Source organism: Sorex fumeus, unplaced genomic scaffold (genome assembly GCF_029834395.1).
Source record: "Sorex fumeus unplaced genomic scaffold, SorFum_2.1 ptg000128l, whole genome shotgun sequence".
Classification (NCBI taxonomy): Eukaryota; Metazoa; Chordata; class Mammalia; order Eulipotyphla; family Soricidae; genus Sorex; species Sorex fumeus.
The window spans coordinates 15,752,502-15,759,227 of record NW_026606185.1 but is presented as its reverse complement, the minus strand read 5'-3'; the positions used below and the strand labels follow the sequence as shown (position 1 = coordinate 15,759,227).

At 47.8% G+C, this 6,726-nt stretch overlaps 1 protein-coding gene across 2 annotated transcripts in view; it reads left to right on the top strand.

Moving 5' to 3' along the window:
• The first annotated feature begins 5,972 nt into the window (after positions 1-5,972).
• The window catches only part of ANKRD12 (ankyrin repeat domain 12), a 121,235-nt gene continuing 120,481 nt past the window's right edge, over positions 5,973-6,726 (top strand). For both annotated transcript variants that reach the window (XM_056138279.1, XM_056138278.1), the window contains exon 1: positions 5,973-6,290. The gene's annotated coding sequence lies outside the window, so the exon portion shown is untranslated. The remainder of the gene's footprint in view (positions 6,291-6,726) is intronic.

The following is a 6,726-nucleotide window of genomic DNA, read 5'->3' as shown; positions in this document are numbered from 1 at the left end:
CAGGTCCTTGCACATGTCATGCATGTATTCTACCACTTGACTCTCTCTCGGTCTTCCATGTCTTTTAAACAACACTAGCATATTGGAAACTAATAATTCTATCAAACTTGAAATAACATTTTTTTTTACATCTTTAGCTATAGCTAAACTTAAGATAATATTTTTTTCTATAAACATATTATCTTTAGTTATATTGTATGCAATATATAATCATGTATTTACACATATGTAGCATACAGTTGTTACTATGTTTCTATCTGGTGACACTTCATGGAGATTAAATTTACAAATAAGAGAAATATTACCATGGTTTTTAAAGAAAATAACACTTTGACATTAGCCTTTGATAATTGGCTACTTCCTACAAATATACAAAACCTAATGGGGAAAATATTATAGGTCTTCTATTGTTTGAAAACTCAGCGGGTAATACAAGATAGACACCAATGTCTATTACAACTTAGAAGACGGGCTAAAACATTTCATGCATTACATTTAAGTCAGGAAACTTACTGTGCTAATTTTGCAAGTTGAAAGCTTTGACAGTTTTAATAGCAGGGATAAATCTAAACTAATACCACTGTCTTATTGGTCTTGCACTTATGACAGACTTAAGCATTCACTGATACTTAAAAACGGCATTATTTTTAAGAATGTAAATTAATTTTTTTTGAGAAAGTAAGAGTGACATTGTCCAGTGATAAGAAAGGCAACACAATGAAAATACCTACCTTCCTATTATAGCTCTGACTTTCATCTCATAGGCAACTACTTCTATGAGTTACTTTAATCCCTTTTAAAAAAGTTTTATTCAGAATTATGGAATACAACAGATATTCCTTTAAATTTGTTAACTACTAACTTACAGTTTGACATAATAGAGGTTTTTGGGCCACACCCCAGGACCTATTCTCTGGTCAGTATGAGGATGAGGGGCCACTTCCTGGCAGTGTTTATGGGACCATGTGGTGTTAGAGTTTACTTGGGGATCCTGCAGGGATAGCATGTGCTTCAGCCCGTTGAGTCAAGTCCCCTGGTCCCCAAGAGTTTTTTTTTTTTTTTGGGAACACACAGTGGTGCTCAGGGCTTACTCCGGCTTCAGTGCTCAGGGATGATTCCTTGTGGGGCTAAAGGTCCTGGAAATTTAACCCAGGAGAACCACATGCAAGATCTGAATACTGTCTCTTGGGCCCAGATTTTATTTTTAATTGGAAAAATGGAGCGGTTTCAGGTATTGTGTGAAAAAGGAATTACGTACAAAGGATGTGTACTAGTTACCAATTTATATGTGATACCAGTTCTAAAATTATAGGCATATACCATTATATATTGGGCTGGAGCGATAGCACAGTGGGTAGCGCGTTTGCCTTGCATGTGGCCTACCCAGCCAACCCGAGTTAGATTCCTATGCTCCTCTCGGAGAGCCTGGCAAACTACCTCATCTGCACGGCAAAGCCTGACAAGCTACCTGTGACATATTCGATATACCAAACACAGTAACAACAAGTCTCACAATGTTATTGGGCCTGCTTGAGCAAATAGATGAACAACAGAAGAACGGTACTACGGTGCTACCATTTTATATATATATTCTTAGATAATCACTGTACAGTAGTAATGTCTGTTAGGATTTTAGGTTTTTCTTTGCCCATTTTTCTTTAAAATAATTTTTAATATGCAACACTGGTTTTATAATTTCCTGCTTTGCTTTTAAAACACCTGATAGTGGCTGGAAAAATAGTACTGTGGGTAGGGCATTTGTCTTGCATTTGGCTGACGTTGATTTGATCCTAGCACCTTATATGGTCTCTGGAATCCTAAGCATGATCTTGAGCACTTCCAAGTGTGACCGAACCCCTCAGCCCCACAGAAAAATTAATACAACACCTGGTAGTCAAGATTCTGTGACAATAATATCTGAAGATACTGAACAAAAATTTTTTTTTCTTGTTTTTTGGGGGGTGGGCTGGAGCAATAGCACAGCAGTAGGGCGTTTGCCTTGCATGCAGCCAGCTAGGCTGAGCCAGGTTTGATTCCTCCGCCCCTCTTGGAGAGCCGGGCAAGCTACCGAGATTATCTCGCCTGCACGGCAAAGCCTGGCAAGCTACCCCTGAAGTATTCAATATGTGAAACAGTAACAAGAAGTCTCATAATGGAGATGTTACTGGGCTCCCTCCAACAAATAGATGAAAAATGGGAGGACAATGCTACAGTGCTTGTTTTGAGGCTATACTCAGTGGTATTTATGCCTTACTTCTTGCTCTCTGTTCAGGAGTTACCTGGCAGTGCTTGGAGGACCATATTCAATAAATGGTATCAAGTAGGACTTAGCAAGTACCTGAACCATCCTTTAAATTCTCTCTTAAATTTTAGAGATACCTGGCAGTATTCAGAACTCATGGCTCTGTACCCAGGGGTCACTCCTGGCAAGCACCGAGGATCAAACCTGGGCTGGCTGCTTACTAGGCAAGCACCTTATCCATTCAAGCCAGGAGTAAGCCCTATATGCACTCTTTAAGAAGTGCATTTGGCGGGGTGGGAGGTGGTATGGGAAGAAATGTGTTTATTTAATGGCAAAAATGAATTGACAAATTATTAGAAGAATTTGTTTTTGGAACAGTTACTGAAAACTTGGAGAGAGGTAATGCTTGCTCACTGGGTTCACTGCTGTAGAAAAAAAGTGACAGGACATGATGTGAGGGTTTTATTTGTTTGGGAGTATGCCCAGAGTGCTTGGGGGACCATCTGGGATGCTGGGAATCGAACCTGGGTTAACCACATGCAAAGCAAGTGCCCTCCCCGCTTAACTCTGGAAACCAGTCAGAGTTGCTATTCTGTGCAAAGGCGTTATATGCATATAGGCTAAGTCATATGATAAGTTATGAGGTGATAGTCTGAAAAAAAATTGGAATGGGAGGAGGTTTGAGCCACACTTGGCAGTGTTCAGGGTTGGTTTGTTGCACAGGTCAATTCTGGCTGTGCAGAGGATATGCCACATATGGTCCCTCAAGCAACCAAGTTGGTTGCTTCAAAGCAAACACCTTAAGCCCTGTACTATCTCTCCAGTCCTGAAATAGAAACTTTGGAATATTGTGACTTAGACATAGGTAGCAAAATATAATTTATTCTAAAGGGTGAAGAATTAAAAGTGGGAAAGAAAATTAAAATTTACGGAATAGCTTCTAGTTTGTGTATCATACACATTCTTGTATTTTCCTTCCCTTTGTTTTTTGCTATTGCAACAACCAGGGGTCACACTTGTTTGCTGTGCTCAGGCACTTTAGTTGAAGCATACCTGGTGTACACTGTGTGACAGCAGTGATCATGGGATCGTAGCAGTGCCATTGGGATCATGGACTCAACATAAGGTGCTGTGTCAGGCTGAGTTCTCAGCTTTATACCTGTAACATAAGTTGCTCTACCACTGAGCTCTATAGCTTTCCAGGGTCAAAATACTTGAATTGTTTGCTAGTAAGAATCTTAAATAAATGGGCCAACTTAACTTTGGAAAGAGTAATCTTTAATGCTTGGGGTCCATGACCTCTGGTATAAAGAAAAACTGATCCATTATGTCATTAGTTCTCATTCATATGGACCTTAGTTTTTTTTTTTAAGTGTTTGGGGGCTTCATTTGGCGGTAGTAGTAGCTTTAATGCAAGCTCTGCCTTCAGGGATCACTCCTGGTGGGATTTGGGGTATGATATGCAGTGCCATGGATTGAACCCAGGTAGACTGCCTGCCTTAGCTATTACTATATATCTCCAGCTCTGTCTGTAGATTTTTGAAAGTGTTAACGAGTACATAAGTAACTGCAGTATAAAGTTTGGGGAATCTTCATCCAGTACACACACAGACTTACACACACGAACTTAAATGGGATAATATTTATTCCTGTGACCCAAACAGTTTTGTTGAGCCTAGTGTCAACATGCACATCTGCCGAGCCCATTTTCTCCGTGGTAATCTTCCGACCTCTCTGAAGACCCCAAGTGAAGCCCACTCCATGCATGCCCTCCATTAATGTTAATGGTATCTCTGCTCAGTACCCTGTTGGTAGCAGAACAGTCCATTTTCTCACCCTCTTTGCGGGATCCATCCTGCCAGGCCCAGAAGACAAAGAAGAAAAACATTTTTAAAGACTTGCTGTCAGTTCCAGGACTTGAGCCAAGGGAAGACTTGGCTTTATACATTTTAAAAAGCCTTAGCCGTTTACTAATCAACTAGCTCATGAATATGATTTTCTTCAGAGACTTTTCCAGAACTTGAACATATTTATAAGAAGAATAAGTAGTCTTATTAATACTTCTTTAACAATGGAAAGAAAAGTGTAGAGCCAGAGAAATAGTTCTACAGGATAGAGCATAAACTTTATTTGCAGGAGGCCCTGGTTCAATCCCTGGCAAGAGGTTTGAGTCCCCTATTGGGCGTGACTGAGGTTTTTTGTTTTTATCTGATTTTGGGCCACACCCAGCTGTGCTCAGAGCATATTCCTGGCTTTGTACTGAGGGATCACTCCTGGCAGGGCTCCAGGGACCATATGGGGAGATGGGAATTGAACCATGTGTTGATGGTGTGCAAGGCAAGTACCTACCCTCTGTATCTCCAGGGCACTCAAAGTTTTTCTTACTTCCCACAGTTTCATCCGGACCTTTCAAAAAAATTGTGACTGAATTTAATTTGCCAAATATAATGCTAATGCACTTCATGAGATAAAATGTTCAACACTTGATTAATTCTGCAACAAACTTTGTTTCGCACTAGTGTCTTTGCAGGTAGTCTGTCAATAGTGGCTGAGATCGGAACTGCCTTTCACGTACTCAGTAATTTTAAATGATAAATGAATGCATGTAGCTATTGCCATAAATTATGGTCAACTTTTTTTCCGGTAAATTCAAGATTTCAATTTTCCAGAGAGGCACAGCTGTATCAGTAGCCACGGCTGTCAGTACTATTTTACCCACTTCCGGTTAAATGAGAACCAGCTCAGTAACTCAGAGATGTCAACAATTGGTTTAATTTTCAGTGTTGTGGGTGTGTGTGTGCGCGCGCGCGCGCGCGCGCGCTCGCGCTTCACGCCGTAAATTCCCTCGATTAGATGTAACACCTTTAGCCACTGGGTGATCATACTGAATAAAACGATTTACAGGTGGAAGAAAAAAAAAAACGCCCTGATCTTTCATGCAAGTTTATGTTTTGTATAGTAACTTGTTGGAATCCAGCCTTCCCTTGTCAAATCTGAAATGTCACATCTGTCGTGATTAGTGACAAATCTACAATTGCGCCAATTAAGTCAGACTGGCGCTGTAAAAGCTGAGCGATGACTGTTACCGACGGGGAGAAGATGGTTCCTCCAATTATGTAATCCCTTGGGTGGCTAAAGCCGATCCTTGCACATTAACCTTCACGTAAATAAAAGGCGTCTCCACCAGGAAGTCAGTAAAATGGTTTCCCTGCGATTATGTAACGCCCCGGGTGGTGAAGGCTCGAGAACGCTGTCACAGTCCAACCCGGGGAGTCGAAAGGCGACTGAAGGAAGCGGCCGAGCTCGCGAACGCGCTCGACCCCCGGCCGGGGGTAGCGCGGCCCCCGCGGAGCCCGGGCGAGGCCGGCGGCGCGGCAGGTGCGGGCGGGCCGGACACGCCCTTCCCGTCAGGGCGCCCGACAAAGCTCCGCGCACCCGAGGAGCCTCCGTCGCCGCCATTTTCAGGAGTTTCCAGCCACAGCCTGCACCCCAGTGGCCTTAACCCGACAGCGGCGGCAGAGCCCGCCGGCCGCCCGTCTGCGCGCGCTCCCGGGACCCGGGGGGGTCTCCCCGGCCCGCGGACCCCGCGCCTCCGACTTGGTACGTGCCGGCCCCCGCCCCGCCCCTCGGGCAGCCTCGGCCGAACTGAAAGGGCGGCGGAAGGGGCGGGCGGGGCGCGGGGCGGGCCGCTCACGCCGCCCGGCCCAAGCCGCGGGGTCACGTGCTCGCCCCGCAGCCAATCCCAGGGCGGCGCTGTGCCGGGAGCGAGGAGGCTGTGGTGAGAGACGGACGGGGACCGGAGATGTTTTCCAGCCTGGCCTCGGCGGCGTTCGTGGCGGTTGCAGCGGCGACGGAGGCGGCAGCGAAGGCGGCGCCGAGGCGCTGGTTCCGGGGATAGGCCCTCCGCGCCGACTGCGCCGCCGGTCCGTGCGGGCGAAGGGGGCGTGGCGACGGCGGGGCGGCCGGAGGGGCGCGGTGTGGAGCCTGCGTCCCCGCCGGGCAGCGAGCTCTCAGCCCCGCGCTCTCGCGGCGCCGGCCCCGGAGCAAGGTAGGGACGCGACCGGCCGCCGCGGGCCCCGCCCGGGCTCCCGACGCGCCGCGGCGCCGCGGGGCGTTGCCAGCGGGGCGGGGGACTCGGGCGCTCCCCGCGCCGCCGCTCCCGGAACATGGCGGGGCCCGGGCGGGGCGCGCGCGTGCGAGTGCGCGGCGAGGAGAGGCGCGGCCGGGCGGCAGCGGGTTGCGCGGCGCGGCCGTCCCGGGGAGAGCGAGCGGGCGGCCGTCCCGAGGGAGAGAGCGCGGCCGGGGGCGGGCGGGTTGGCCTGGGGTCCCGCGCCCTCCCGGGGGCAGCGCGGCGGGGCTCCGGGCTCCTCGGAGGGGTGCGGCGGTGTGACGCGCGCTCGGAGACCCCGAAGCGCCGGACGGGCGGGCGGTCGTACAAAGAGGGTCGCCGAGCCTAGCTGACAGCTGCTTTAATGATAGCGGCG